Source organism: Salmo salar, chromosome 12 (assembly GCF_965601325.2).
Source record: "Salmo salar chromosome 12, fSalSal1, whole genome shotgun sequence".
Taxonomy (NCBI): Eukaryota; Metazoa; Chordata; class Actinopteri; order Salmoniformes; family Salmonidae; genus Salmo; species Salmo salar.
Window position 1 is genome coordinate 60,130,614 of NC_138302.1, and position 15,433 is coordinate 60,146,046.

Below are 15,433 nucleotides of genomic sequence, written 5' to 3' on the forward strand. Positions count from 1 at the left end.
TCATTAATTTAAACCATTATTGTCTTTGACATAGTCTCTTTTGACTACGAAATTAATATATATGAATTTAGATGAAATTTCAACGACTGCTTGTATTTTACGAGTGAGTATTTTTATATCAGGCATTATGTATGGCCAGCTAATTGTTGATATTACAAAGCGGATCGATGAAAGCCCAAACTGATCGATAATTGTCATACTTTCAATGTACTTTTTTAAACAAACTAGCCCTTTCCTTAATTAATAATTTGACATATAGGCCAACCAAATGGCACTCAACACATCCACCTTTTTTCTTTCTTTGTAAATGATACCACACCCTGTCATTTTAGGGTAAAGTTCGATGTGCTTTACATCACGCTCATCAGTTCAGTATTTGTACAGAGGGTTGCTACAGTAACGTTTGCAAAACAACACGCGGTCACTGTGAGTGGTGGTAACTTTACCGTCATTGGTTCCACCATAAAGATCCGCATGTTTATTAATTTCACTGGGTATGACAGAGGCATCAAACAATTTGTTAAAAATAAATTATATTAATCGCACAAAGATAGCTAATTTAACAGGTGTGGTGATACTGATGACTTTGGGCACAGATGGTTTGTTTACATAGCAGTCAGGATAATTAACGTCGCAGGCTAGGATAATTAACGTGGCAGGTTACGAGAACTAACGCAGCAGGATATGTGAATTAATGTAGCAGGTTATGAGGTTAAGGTTATGAAAAGAGTTAGGGTTAGCTAATGCTTCTGTTGTCAACAGCTGTTTTCCCCGACGCGACCACTGGATGGAGATGTAGGCCTACCCCTAACCACAACCGAGGAAATGTAAACAAACCATATGTGGCGACAAATCACAGGGGAAAGGGCTAAACGAGAGGGTTTACTCAGCCCTAAAAATGTCAGCGAAAATAAAACCGCGAGAGTGTCGAATTTGTTCAACGAAAATGTAATGGCTTATTTTCTACATGAGGTTTATTTGATCGAATAGAAGTTTCGTAATGCTTAAGTTGTTACGAGTATACTGATATAAGTTGGACACGTGACATCCCAGCAACTTTGAGAAAAAAAACACTTTATATTCGAGTTGTCTCGAGATGGTTTAGCATCGTATTCATGTAATGTGGCTGTAGTATATAATCTCTCGTCATTGAATACAGGCGGTTGAAATTAACAACCCTCATCGAATATTACAAACTAATTACAATAAATAGATGTATCCACCAATCCCAAAAAATAGGCGGGAACTAGACAGCCAGCCGTGCCACTTTGTGAACAACGACTCCCATTGTTAGGGCGGAGAAACATGTAATCTTGTCTATTTCCCAAAAACTTTGGTTTGATGAAAACATCTCTGGTGGGAAAATGCATATTGTTTTAGGTAGATTTGAGGTTATTCGCATGAAAATCTGCCCCAAATTGGTTGGAAACCTAGCTATAGACGTGAAACTAGTTAGGGAATTAAGAAAATGTAACGGTAGCTACGTTATTCACATGAAGATAATGAAAGGGTGAATTCTGTTTAGTTGAAGAAGTTAGTAATCTGATTGACAGCCAGTAAGTAGTACGAGCTAGTGAGTAAAGTTAGTGTTCTCAGGTAGTTAGCTAGGCAACTGTTGTGGCAATGACTTCCAGAGGTCGAGGAACCCAAAAACCAAACATATCTGGTACAAAAGGAACTCCACGCAATGCTATATCCAGTTATAAAGTCGGATACACCTGGAACCAAGGTGGAAGACAAGGAGCCGAGAATAAGGTGAGAAGTACCCCCTTCAAATAAATGGCATTTTCTATCTGGAATCCCTGGGACGTCCCTACCCCATTTGAAGTTGACATCTTAAAATGGTTAGGGTAGGTGTAGCTCTCAAAAACTGTAGGCGATGTTCTGCCTTGGACCTACAGTTTCCGGCTAATTAGCTTCGCCCAAATCTACCTCACCTGAACAAGCTACAATCCCGACGCGTTTTTTTTTTTTTTTTTTTTTTTTAGAAACGTCAATCATCGCTTGCGATACGGCTTTCGAAACATATGGCCCTTATATTTCATCAGCGTGAAATAATCCTTAAAATAAAAAATATAAGAGTCCAATGACTTATGTGTTACGTAATGGAACTAAGAGTCACGATCAAGGGCTAGGACGTCCCAAGGATTCGAAATGGCACTAACCACAAATACAAGTACCCCTGGGGGTACTTGACCTATCCACATGGGGTACTTGAGAAGACTCATGAGACCATAAGCCTACTGGTAAAATGTACACGAGGACGTATTTCAGGGGTACCCCCTGACCAGAGCAAACTTCAGTTGGTGGTACAGTAACCAAAAAACGTTGGGAACCACTGGTTTTTAGGTACTGCATGTTTAGTGACTGGAGTTGGCCATCCCTGAAATCGGTCTTTCTTCCATGCACCGTGCACAGAGTTCCTCAAACTATGGACACAGAATACATTTGAATGGGTTCATCCTTACAAAGCCAGGTGCATTTTCTCAGGAATAGCCTATAGATTACAGACAGATTACATCACTGCTTGAATTTATAATGCATGACAATGTCAATTCCAAATGGTGGGGAAATAACATTTGTAAGCTCTTGATACTATGCTGTTAATATATCCACTGTGTGTAGCCTGAGTTCGCTAACTGGAAGACTGTTACCTTGTCCAATCTGTAGGTCTCACATCGCAGAGTGGGGCTGGAAGGATGAGTGGACAGCTAGGAGGGAGTTGAGGCTCACCGTGAGGGCAGAGTGCCATTACAGGTCAGTGTCTGGCTCTACCCCTCTACCTGCTGCTCAGCTGTGGGGTGACCATACACACCCATCAGTACTTACGGAGAAAGTCTGTTTGTGGAAATGATACATGTTTTGGTATGGACTGGCATGATTGTGGTTTTGGTATTAATCCGGATCAATGTTTCTCTTCTGAAAATGATGGACCCCAGCAGTAAGGCTGGCAGGGCATGTTGTGTCACAGCAGTAACAAGAGTTACTCCTGTATGCCAGCTGAGAGGCGGTGTCTGCGTGTGGCTTGGGATAGCTGGGAAGTGTACATGAGAACGAAACACAGGATGCAAGAATCTGCTCTTCAGTTCCAGAAACTCACAGCTCTACGGTGAGACATTACAACTCATAAATGCTATTTTTGTTCATTTTATTTGAAATGACTTTGAATTAGGAACAACACACTGCCTCTGGGAGGTTAGTGAGCTTCCTACATACAGTCATTGCGTGAGTGATTATATGTGTTTGACAATATAATAATTTGTGAGTGAAAGGGGAGGGGGCAGCCTGTGTTACTGCTGATGTGTTTCCCCCAATACAGTTGGGTGTGGACTATGTGGCAGACTGGGATGCGGAGGAGATATGATGCATGTGATATGGAGGACCAAGCACTGGGCATCTGACTACATAGTAAGGTGAGTTGATCACATCAATATTTCTATGGCTCTTTTTCAATGAATCTTTCCTTGATTCCTCACATCCTCATCACCCCTCTAAAAACACAATGGAGAGGAAGGTCCATTCACTACCTTGAATGTGAATGACAATTTGCAATGAATGTCCATTCGCAGCATTGTATGATTTATGCATGTTGTTATTCTGTCATAGGCACTACGTTCATGCCTGGATAAGCTACGTTCACCTCCGCCAAGCTAAGAGGAAACCACAAGGTGCCATCTTCTGTTAATCATGTGTACTACTGTACCTCTTATTACAATCACTGGATGGCATTCATGGTGCAGGATAATATACTCCCAATTTAGGATATCAGAAACCTATATTGACAATTGTAGCCAAACTTGGGTTGTCTCCAACATACTACAGACCCTGCCTGTTGTCCTCTAGAACTTCACATTCACATTACCATTGCTTTCTGTTGTTGTTAACCCTCGTGCATTGGTCTAACTCCTGTGTTTCAGCTGTTGCTGTGCGAGCCTGGCAACTCTGCTTGGTCCTGAGGTATTGGTATGTGTGGAGATGTGGACTACAGAGAGAGGTGGACAGAGAGCAGGGTGTTGACCATCTGGCACAATGCAGCATACAGCGCAGGCCACTGGAGCGCTGAAGACACTATCCTACTACACACACACACTGACCGATGTGAAGTCACACACTATTGCAAGAACAACATTAGCAATCCTCACCTTATGGTAAACTTCATGTGCCCTCATTCACCTCAACATCATACTTCGGAACATATTGCAAGAAGATTAAGTGAATTTCCTGAGCTTATGTGCAGATGTGGAGCTGTGCATGCAGGAGTCAGAGAGATCAGGCAGCAGCAAGTTAACACCAACACCGCCATCTATTGGTGAGATGGAGCAAAGCACTTCTGAATTATTTCTGCAATACTCGGTCCATAGACAAGTTGCTGTAGCACAGAGTATTCCTTAACTTTCTGTCTGTAATTTGTTCTGTCTGCAGCACGCTGGCCTGAGAAGTCTGGCCCTTAGTATCGCTCAGGGACTCATCGACTCAACAAGAACATCGCTGTCCAGCGTCATCATCGCACTGTAAGAGTTATGCTGCTACAGTACTATAATATCCATGTTAGTATATTCACCCTGCATTAGTGTCAGTACAACTTGAAGGTTTTATTTGTATACATCTGTGTATATACCCTGTGATAGCATAGATCGCTTCTAATCCTTTATACTGTATTCTACATGTTTTTGTGTTCTATGTTATGCGTCTTGTACATACCATTCATCATTACACATGAATTCCCTCCCAGGAAATAATAGTTATTTGAATTGTTCCGGAGTTAGTACCACATCTGCTATGTTATGTGTTTTCTCCGTATCTTCCAGGCAGGTATTGGATACTCTGGCAGCAACGTCTGGAGGAAGCTGAAGATGGGGTACTTCAGACACAGATTACACACACCCACTACAGGTTGGCAGGCTCCTTTTGGCAAATTTCAGCGATGCTGTCCATACACATATTTTTTTTACTTCCCAGACAACTAGTGTATTGCGTGTTAGTAGAAGGGTAATTCTGAAAATAGTTTCTCTGGACCGCACGTCATTACAGAGCTACTGCTTGAATCACTGGAGAGAGCAGCTTGTTGAGCACTGACACATGCAGGTACACACACACCTACGTGTAACTGTCAAAATAAAGATAAAACCAACATAAAGTGTCTCAATAGGGCATTGACTCCACCACGAGCCAGAACGGCTTCAATGCACCTTCAGTTGGTGTATATTCTGCAAGTGTCTGGAACTCTATTGGAGGGATACGACATCACTCTTCCACGCAAAATTCTATAATTTCGTACTTTGTTGATGGTGGAGGGAAAACGCTGTCTCAAGCGCCGCTCTGAATCTCCCAAAAGTGTTCAACTGGGTTGTGATCTGGTGACTGAGATGTCCATGGTATACGGTTTACATCATTTTCATGATCGTCAAAGCATTCAGTGACCACTTGTGCCCTATGAATGGGGGCATTGTCATGCTATGGATGTATAGCCATGCTAGCTAAAATAATGGCCTGCCAAGCATTTTTGTACATGACCCTAAGCATGATGGGATGTTAATTGCTTAATCAACTTATAACCACACCTGTGTAGAAGCACCTGCTTTCAATACACTTTATTACTCAAGTGTTTCTGTTATTTTGGCAGTTACCTGTACATTACTGTGTGTGGTTGTAGGGTCTGGAGCGTCGTCCTGAGGCCTGGTTTGCGAACCACATCTTTCCACAGTGTCTGAACTCCTGGGTTGAGTTTACCTGCCAGAGGAAAAGGCACAGGGAGAGGTGAGACGACACAACCCCATAATCACATCCTGTTTCTGAACTAGTGCTGATCTAGGATCAGGTCCACCCAGTCCATGTGATCTTATTAATTATGGTCTGAAAAGCAAAACTGATCCTAGATCAGCACCACTACTATTATATATTTTTTTTTAAAAGGGCCCAGGGCTACATTTATGAACTACATATAGCTAGCCTTGTGGTGGTGATGATGACGTTTGTCTTAATGTGTGACACACTCTAACTGAGCCTTTTACACCTGGTGGGGACATTCAGAGGAGAGAAAGGAGCAGAGGCTGGCTGAGAGGATGATAAAACAGCTGTCCCAACACACACACACACACCATCATGGTACAGCCATACACCCAGACAGAGCCCGTGCTGTCCTACCCTTTGGGCCTTGCTGCATGAAGAGAGGTTGTGTTTGAGTAGAGCCTGGCACCACTGGTAGTGGAGGGCGAGGAAGGGGAAACGGAGAGCCTCTGACATACTGGACCACCATACTGTAGTCCACAACACACTGAGCCAGTGGAAGGACGACTTCACCATGATCCGGGACAGGTACTGTACGACTGACTGTAAAATTATCAGTGAGGATCAGGATGATATTTTTCTTGAGGTTATAATGCACGTTAATGACCTGCTACTCACGCTGACTGTTGTGGACCAACTGGTTCAGAAAGACGTAGACGGGTGTGTGTTCTTAACAGGATTTGATTAGACCCTTTTGAGATTTTGGTTAATCCTTCATGCGTGTTTGGTTTTTATGTATCTCTTAAGGGGAAACCGAGAGGCGCAGGCAGGTCGACATGGGGAAGTGTGTTGTGTGCGACGCGCCCTGAGTGGCTGGAGTGAGGTACAGCATTTTACCATATACAGTATAGTTTACCATTAGCCTTGCTCTGTTTGGTTTCTCCAGAGTAATCCTACATTCTTTGACGTCATTGTGTCCAGCAAAGAGGAGAGAAGAACAGCAGGCTGGGTCAGATTGTCTTCATGGCATGAGTCAGACTTCTCAAACACACCTTTACAGGCCTGGAAGGCACAACAGAGCTCACATCATATACATCACGGATGGGCTATATATTTATATTTCTTTAGGAACTCTGGATCTGAACGTTTGACAGTTAGAATAGTAGAATACATAAGGTGCAGCTTCAAAATTTGGTTGTGCATCATCAGTTTATCTTCTGTCACTGACAGTCACTCAATTGGCCCAGGTCAACTAAAATGTATTAGATTGATAAGTTAGCCTAGCGCCGCGCTATTTAAACTTGTATTTATCATGGTTGAATTACCAACCAGGGGGCCCCCCATTTTGATTTTGGGAGTCACTCACTCATGTATCATATTAAAAGCTGCTAACATTTCTCTCTGCCCCATGTCAAAATATGTAGCATTGCAAGAAATTAACTTTAAAACTTAAACAACAACAAAAATCGCACTGCTTTCAAGAGGGGGGGGTGCTAAAATGTTTTGCTCGCGAGGTGGGGCCCCGCCAAAAGGCTAGGGCCGGCTCTGACTGCATGTGTTGGTATGGATGTGTGTATGCACCCCTCAAACTTGCCCGTCCCTATTAATATGTTAACTGTTCTGAATGTTGTTAGTTAACATTTCTATTGTTCATTCATTTGGTCATCATGTTCCGTCTGACCTGATTGATGCTCCTCGCAGAATAGACTCCACCCTGCTTTGTTTGTCCGAGGGGACGTGCTGTCTCTCTCTGCCTATGATCCCCTGTGGTGGCATCACCTCCAGACACAACAGGTCGATGAGCTTGTAGAGGAGCGCTACAGCCTGCATCATCATGACTTCCTCCTGGATCAACCCAAATGGATCCACCGTCTCAATCTCTTTATCCGCCGTCTCTTACTTGTTAATTTTGGTCATCTTACTGACAGACACTTGTATTACGTCTTCCCGGGAGGGTTCTGCGTGTGTGGAAGGAGACTGCAGCCCCGTTGGCAGCAGCCAGGAGCAGTGAGAAGAGGGCAGAGAACCACTACCGGCACTGTTCAGGTTAAGGTGTTAGAGCAGCTCTATCTATTACCTATGATAAAGTCTAAGGCTTCATTGAACGTTTTATAGAAGCTCAATGACTTGGCTTCTAATTTATTTCTACTGCTTCGTATGTTATCAGTACTGTTACCACGGCTGATTCTGGCTGCAACTACTGCTCAAGTCAGTGTGAAATACTCACCAACAAATGTCATTTATTTTCCTATAGGTGCTGTTGGCATGGAGGAAAGCCACATCCCGTGTCAAAATGTCACCGACAGTGAGCAGGGCTCCGAGTCACATGGATAAAGGTAAAGAGATACTAAGATGAAGACTCATTATTCGATGCTATTTTCTGTTAGATCAGTCTCCTGGCACATTGAATGAAGCCTCCACTGAAATGTGAAGCCTACTGCCACCATTTTGTATGTCTCAGTGAAACAGCAGGGGACTTTCAGGAGTTGGCGGGAGCGAAGCAGAGCGGTTGTGGAGGAGAGTACAGGCATGGAGAAAACCAAAAGCCACCACTCTCTTCTTTGCAGTATGTTCAGATTGTGGACTATGTACCTGCAGCATCAGCAGAGCATCAGCAGAGCTATAAGGTAGATGGATACTGCGTTCGGTCCTGTGTTCGAGTCTGTTGTGTTTGATACATTCTGATCCTATGTTAGTCTGTGTTTTAATATTGTGTTCTTTATGTGGTCCTTATTTAGGTGATGCGAGAAACGGGACACTCGATGTTGAGACGGGCTGCCTCCAGGTGGTAAGGGTAGGTAACAACACATCCGCCACGCTGATCCTCAACACGGGGGCCCCTCCTGTACTCCCTGTTCACTCATGACTGCACGGCCAGGCACAACTCCAACACCATTAAGTTTGCCGATGACACAACAGTGGTAGGCCTGATCACTGACAACGATGAGACAGCCTATAGGGGGAGGTCAGAGACCTGACCATGTGGTGCAAGGACAACAACCTCTCCCTCAACGTGATCAAGACAAAGGAGATGATTGTGGACTACAGGAAATGGAGGACTGAGCACGCCCCCATTCTCATCGACAGGGCTGTAGTGGAACAGGTTGAGAGCTTCAAGTTCCTTGGCGTCCACATCATCATCAACAAACTAACATGGTCCAAGCACACCAAGACAGTCGTGAAGAGGGCATGACAAAACTGATTCCCCTCAGGAGACTGAAAAGATTTGGCATGGGTCCTGAGATCCTCAAAAGGTTCTACAGCTGCACCATCGAGAGCATCCTGACGGGTTGCATCACTGCCTGGTATGGCAACTGCTCGGCCTCTGACCGCAAGGCACTACAGAGGGTAGTGCGTACGGCCCGGTACATCACCGGGACCAAGCTTCCTGCCATCCAGGACCTCTATACCAGGCGGTGTCAAAGACTCCAGCCACCCTAGTTATAGACTGTTCTCTCTGCTACCGCACGGCAAGCGGTACCGAAGCGCCAAGTCTAGGTCCAAAAGGCTTCTAAACAGCTACCTTCAAGCCATAAGACTCCTGAACAGCTAATCAAATGGCTACTTACACTATTTGCATCCCCCCGCGCTGCTACTACTCTCTGTTATTATCTATGCATAGCCACTTTAACAACCCTACCTGCATGTGCATATTTATGTTAATTACCTCGACACCAGTTGACTCTGTATCGGTACCCCCTGTATATAGCCCTGCTGTTGTTATCCACTGCTGCTCTTAATTATTTGTTTTTCTTATCTCTTAATACTTTCTTAATATTCAATATTTTAGGTATTTTCTTAACTGCATCGTTGGTTAAGGGCTTGTTAGTAAGCATTTCACTGTAAGGTCTACACCTGTTGTATTCGGTGCATGTGACAAATAAAATGTGGTTTTAAACAATACGTGCCAGCTCTTATTTTTTGCATGCTGGAACATTGTGGTGAGCTTATTGCTGTTTTAACATGGTTGTTTCAAATATTAAAAGTCAACGTACCAAGACTTGTGGCGAGAAATTGTGTTCAAGTTACTTTAAAATACAAGGATTTAATTGAAAAATAGTATTTTCGGATGTTTCTTGGCTTTAATTATCTCCTCTTTCTATGATCCATCTGTGAGCTTCTGATTGTCGGGGTGAACTCCTGGCTGTTATGTAACTCAGTGTTTTTCTTCCCTGGCCTTCACAGCTGCAGCACAGAAGGAGAGAGGCTGAGCAGACAGAACTGGCCCTCTGGCACTGGTCCCTCAGTCTGCAGGCCAAGGTAACACCTGGACACATACTTCACTGGCAGCTGGCCTTCAGTCTAACTAAAACACATGAAATATTATCCCTGTCTCTGTTTGTCTGTAGTGGAGGAAGTCTCTCATGCACGATTACCACTGCTGACCCTGTTAATGTACAGCCTGGGTCCAGATCGGTTTGTGCTGTCTTTCCAATGGACCATAGGAGTTAGCAAGACCGCACAATCGGCTCTGTGACCAGGCTAATGGGTGTAAAGTCAGAGACCTATTTTCCTCATTGATGATATCCAGGCCACAGCTGGAATAAGGATATGAAAGGGACTCGATAGACATAATGAATGAGATGTCCCCTGGTTAATAGAGTGGAAACATATAGAATAGTGTATATTCCTCAGACACACTGAATGAGACGGAAGATCCCCTGGTGTATTCTGTTCCAGGTGCTGGAGGCTGTGGGTTGCGGAGCAGCACCAGAAGCAGGAGAGGCTGCCCAGTTCTATAGAGACCAGCTTCTGAGGGAAGGGGAAGCCCACGCCGCTCACATGGGCAGCTTCTGCACCAACATAGCACTGCACAGCCAGGAGCAGGTGTGTGTGAGCAGATGCTGTGTTTTATTATTCTAGTGTGTCTTGTCTGTGTTGAACTGTATCAAGCCTGTCTTTTTTGTGCTCTACAGAGTTTGCGGTGTCTCCAGGGGTGGTGCTGCAGTGGAAACAGACAGCAGTGAGGTTTAAAAAATAATAAATACATTATTTAACCAGATAGGCCAGTTGAGAACAAGATCTCATTTACAACTGCGACCTGGCCAAGATGAAGCAAAGCAGTGCGACCAAAAACAACACAGTTACACATGGGATAAACAAACATTAAGTCAATAAAAATAGAAATATCTGTATACAGTGTGTGCAAAATGAAGTAAGGAGGTTAGGCAATAAATAGGCCAATAGTGGCGAAGTAATTACAATTTAGCAATTAACACTGGAGTGATATATGTGCAGATGAGGATGTGCAAGTAGAAATACTGGTGTGCAAAAGAGAAGGGAAAAACAAATTTGGGGATGAGGTAGGTAGTTGGTTGGATGGGCTATTTACAGATGGGTTGTGTACAGCTGCAGCGATCGGCAACCTGATTTGACAGCTGACGCTTAAAGTTAGTGAGGGAGATATGTCTCAAGCTTCAGTGATTTTTGAAATTCGCCCCCCCCCCCCCCTAAAAGATTTAGATGCACTATTCTAAAGTGACTTACAAATTGGTGAATCCACCAATTTGTAAGTCGCTCTGGATAAGAGCGTCTGCTAAATGACTTAAATGTAAATGTAATGTAACTGGAAGGAAAGGCGGCCAAAGTAGGTGTTGGCTTTGGGGATGACCAGTGAATTCTACCTGCTGGAGCGTGTGCTACAGGTGGGTGTTGCTCTGGTGACCATTGAGTTGAGATAAGGCGGAGCTTTACCTAGCAAAGACTTATAGATGACCTGGAGCCAGTGGGTTTGGCGACGAATATGTAGCGAGTACCAGCCAACGAGAGCAAACCGGTCGCAGTGGTGGGTAGTATATGGGGCTTTGGTGACAAAACGGATGGCACTGTGATCGACAGCATCCAATTTGATGAGTAGAGTGTTGGAGGCTATTTTGTAAATGACATGGCCAAAGTCAAGGATCGGTAGGATAGTCAGTTTTACGAGGGTATGTTTGGCAGCATGAGTGAAGGAGGCTTTGTTGCGAAATAGGAAGCCGATTCTAGATAAAATTTTGGATTGGAGATGCTTAATATGAGTCTGGAAGAAGAGTTTACAGTCTAGCCCGGGCACCTAGGTATTTATAGTTGTCCACATATTCTAAGTCAGAACCATCCAGAGTAGTGATGCTAGGCGGGTGCGGGCGGTGATCGGTTGAAGAGCATGCATTTTGTTTTACTAGCATTTAAGAGCAGTTGGAGGCCACGGAAGGAGAGTTGTATGGCATTGAAGCTCGTTTGGAGATTTGTTAACACAGTGTCCAAAGAAGGGCCAGATGTATACAGAATGGTGTCGTCTGCATAGACATGGATCAGGGAATCACCTGCAGCAAGAGCGACATCATTGATATATATATAGAAAAGAGTCAGCCTGAGAATTGAACCCTGTGGCACCCCATAGAGACTGCCAGAGGTCCGGACAACAGGCCCTCCGATTTGACACACTGAACTCTATCTGAGAAGTAGTTGGTGAACCAGGCGAGGCAGTCATTAGAGAAACCAAGGCTGTTGAGTCTGCTGATAAGAATACGGTAATTGACAAGAGTCGAAATTCTTGGCCAGGTCGATGATGGCTGCGCAGTACTGTCTTTTATCGATGGTTGTTATATCGTTTAGGACCTTGAGTGCAGGTGGTAGCCAGGTGGAAAGCATGGCCAGCCGTAGATGGATGCTTATTGAAATTCTCGATTATCGTGGATTTATCAGTGGTGACAGTGTTTCCTAGTCTTAGTGCAGTGGTACTCTTATTCTCCATGTACTTTACAGTGTCCAAAAACTTTTTGGAATTAGTGCTGCAGGATGCAAAATTCTGTTAGGAATGCAAAGGCTAGCTTTTTCAATCTGACTGTGCATTGGTTCCTGACTTCCCTGAAAAGTTGCATATCGTGGGGACTATTCGATGGTAGTGCAGTGCGCCACAGGTTGTTTTTGTGCTGGTCAAGGGCAGTCAAGTCTGGAGTGAACAAAGGGCTAATCTGTTCTTAGTTCAATTTTTTTTTAATGGGGCATGCTTATTCAAGATGTGAGGGAGATATGTCTCCAACTTCAGTGATTTTTGCTATTCGTTCCAGTCATTGGCAGCAGGGAAATGGAAGGAAAGGCGGCCAAACTTTTTGGAATTAGTGCTGCAGGATGCAAAATTCTGTTTGAAAAAGCTAGCCTTTGCTTTCCTAACTGACTGTGTGTATTGGTTCCTGACTTCCCTGAAAATGTTCATATCGCGGGGACTATTCCCACTTTTTAAAGAACAACCAGGCATCCTCTACTGATGGGATGAGGTCAATATCCTTCCAGGATACCCGGGCCTGGTCGATTTAGAAAGGCCTGCTCGCAGAAGTGTTTTAGGGAGCGTTTGACAGTGGTGAGGCGTGGTTGTTTGACCGTGGACCCATGACGGACGCAGGCAATGAGGCAGAGATCACTGAGATCCTGGTTGAAAACAGCAGAGGTGTATTTAGAGGGCAAGTCGGTCAGGATGATATCTATGAGGGTGCCCGTGTTTACGGATTTGGGGTTGTACCTGGTAGGTTCCTTGATAATTTGTGTGAGATTGAGGGCATCTAGCATAGATTGTAGGATGGCCGGGGTGTTAAGCATATACCAATTTAGGTCACCGAGCAGTACGAACTCTCACAATAGATGTGGGGCAATCAATTCACATATGGTGTCCAGGGCATAGCTGGGAGCTGAGGGGGGGGTCTATAACAAGCGACAATAGTGAGGGGCTTATTTCTGGAGAGATGGATGTTTAAAAGTAGAAGCTCGAACTGTTTGGGCATAAACCTGGATATAATGACAGAACTCTGCAGGCTATCTTTATAGTAGATTGTCATTCTGACCCCTTTATCAGTTCTGTCTTGACGGAAAATGTAATTGGGGATGGACATTTCAGAATTTTTGGTGGCCTTCCTAAGCCAGGATTCAGACACGGCTAGGACATCAGGGTTGGCGGAGTGTGCTAAAGCAGTGAATAAAGCAAACTTAGGGAGGAGGCTTCTGATGGTAACATGCATAAACCAAAGGCTTTTACGGTAGCAGAAGTCAACAAATGAGAGTGCCTGGGGAATGGGAGTGATGCTGGAGGCTGCAGGGCTTAGGTTAACCTCTACATTAACAGAGTAGGATGAGGGTACGGCTAAAGGCTATAAGAACTGGTCGTCTAGTGCTTTGGGAACAGAGAATAAAAGGAGCAGATTTCTGGGCGTGGTAGGATGGATTCAGGGCATAATGTACAGACAAGGCCGGTTGAGAGCCCATCGGCTGAATTACGTCAGCAGATCAGTCGTGATGGATTGGCGGGGCTCCGTGTCGACAAAGGGTCCAGGCCAATTGTCAAGAGGGGTATTGTAGGTGGTGTACTTCGTTTGCTAGCTGGGAGATGGGCCTAGCTCGAGGCTAGCTCGAGGCTAACTTTTGCATGCTTCTGGACAAGGGCGTTAGCCACTCGGTACCAGCTAGCTAGCTGTGAAGATCCGGTGTAAAGGTCCAGAGTGTGACCTGTTTGCCCAGCCCTGGTGCAGAGGGCCTCACCCACAGCCGGACACAGACTCAGTGGCGCAGGGAGTGGGAGACCGCACACTCAACCACCTGTACTGGTGGCCACTATGTCAACATCAGTCCCTAAACCTTACGGGGAGGGTTTTCCCGAATACATGGAGAATCTCAATCCAAATCACTTTTTACTCCAGGGCAAAGCTTAATGTTTGTCTGGGAAACTGGCCCTATGTCTCCAATCCTTGGGAGTCTTACAGTAACTCTCTCTGTGTGCAGGGTGGCGGTGCGTGCTTCCAGATGACAACCACGACGGCCTAGAGTTCTGCTATACTCCCCGGTCAAAGAGCTGCTACCACCTGCAGCTCCTCTACCACCTCCAACCCAGGTCCCAGTGACAGCGAGCCTCCACCCTGCTGCAGCCTCCCTCCCCATCAGTCCCGTACTGGCACGGCCAGCGCCCCCATCTCAGTCTTCCAACAACACCACATTATGGATCAGTAGACCAGACTGCGCCCCCCTCCTCATTCATGACCACCCACACTCAAACTAAGGTAGCGGTTACTATATTCCAAAAACGCATGTAGTGTGTGTGTTTGTTTTTTTGAATGAGATTTTTTTGTTCATGCAATATAAAAATAAAAAAAATCTAGCTAAGGCAGCCTAGGGGCTCATGGGTCAGACTCCTCACTACTGCCCCCCCCCCCCCCCACCCCATGACTGAGGCTGATGTAGAAGATGTGTTAATTGAGGATGTGGATCCCACCTTAGCCTGGACCAGAGAGCTGCTTAATATCCACCTGGACATGCAGCGCTTCCAACAGGACTGCAAGCAACTCCAGTAAGGACCCACAAGTCTGTGATTTAACATTTCTGATAGACCTTGTTTATACATTCTGGTGGATTTGTGTGTGTTTGTAGGGCGTACAGTGCCTTGCAACAGTATTCATCCCCCTTGGTGTTTTTTCAGAAAAAATTGCATTAGAACCTGTAATTTAAATAGATTTTTATTTGGATTTCGTGTAATGGACATACACAAAATAGTCCAAATTGGTGAAGTGAAATGAAAAAAAAATATTGTTTCAAAGAAATTCTATAAAATTCTATAAAAAAATGCAAAAGTGGTGCGTGCATATGTGCTCACCCCCTTTGCTGTGAAGCCCCTATATAAGATCGGGTGCAACCAATTACTTTCAGAAGTCACACAATTAAAGTCCACCTGTGTGCAATCTAAGTG

The 15,433-nt window shown here is 44.7% G+C and overlaps 1 long non-coding RNA gene across 4 annotated transcripts; it reads left to right on the plus strand.

Annotated features, from left to right (window-relative positions):
* The first annotated feature begins 140 nt into the window (after positions 1 to 140).
* On the plus strand, positions 141 to 14,857 carry LOC106565353 (uncharacterized). Of its 4 annotated transcripts, none has more exons than XR_006758033.2 (17): positions 141 to 1,755; positions 2,671 to 2,757; positions 2,940 to 3,109; positions 3,320 to 3,413; positions 3,607 to 3,668; positions 3,918 to 4,148; positions 4,238 to 4,309; positions 4,423 to 4,511; positions 4,809 to 4,893; positions 5,654 to 5,757; positions 6,031 to 8,063; positions 8,189 to 8,354; positions 8,466 to 8,521; positions 9,913 to 9,987; positions 10,408 to 10,554; positions 10,644 to 10,695; positions 14,476 to 14,857. It is a non-coding gene; the product is annotated as an uncharacterized LOC106565353 (long non-coding RNA). The 4 variants fall into 4 exon arrangements; XR_006758035.2 differs by having other exon boundaries at positions 142 to 1,755; positions 3,918 to 4,309; positions 6,031 to 7,773; positions 7,982 to 8,063; XR_006758031.2 differs by having other exon boundaries at positions 144 to 1,755; positions 3,918 to 4,309; positions 6,031 to 6,315; positions 6,535 to 8,063.
* The last annotated feature ends 576 nt before the right edge of the window (positions 14,858 to 15,433 follow it).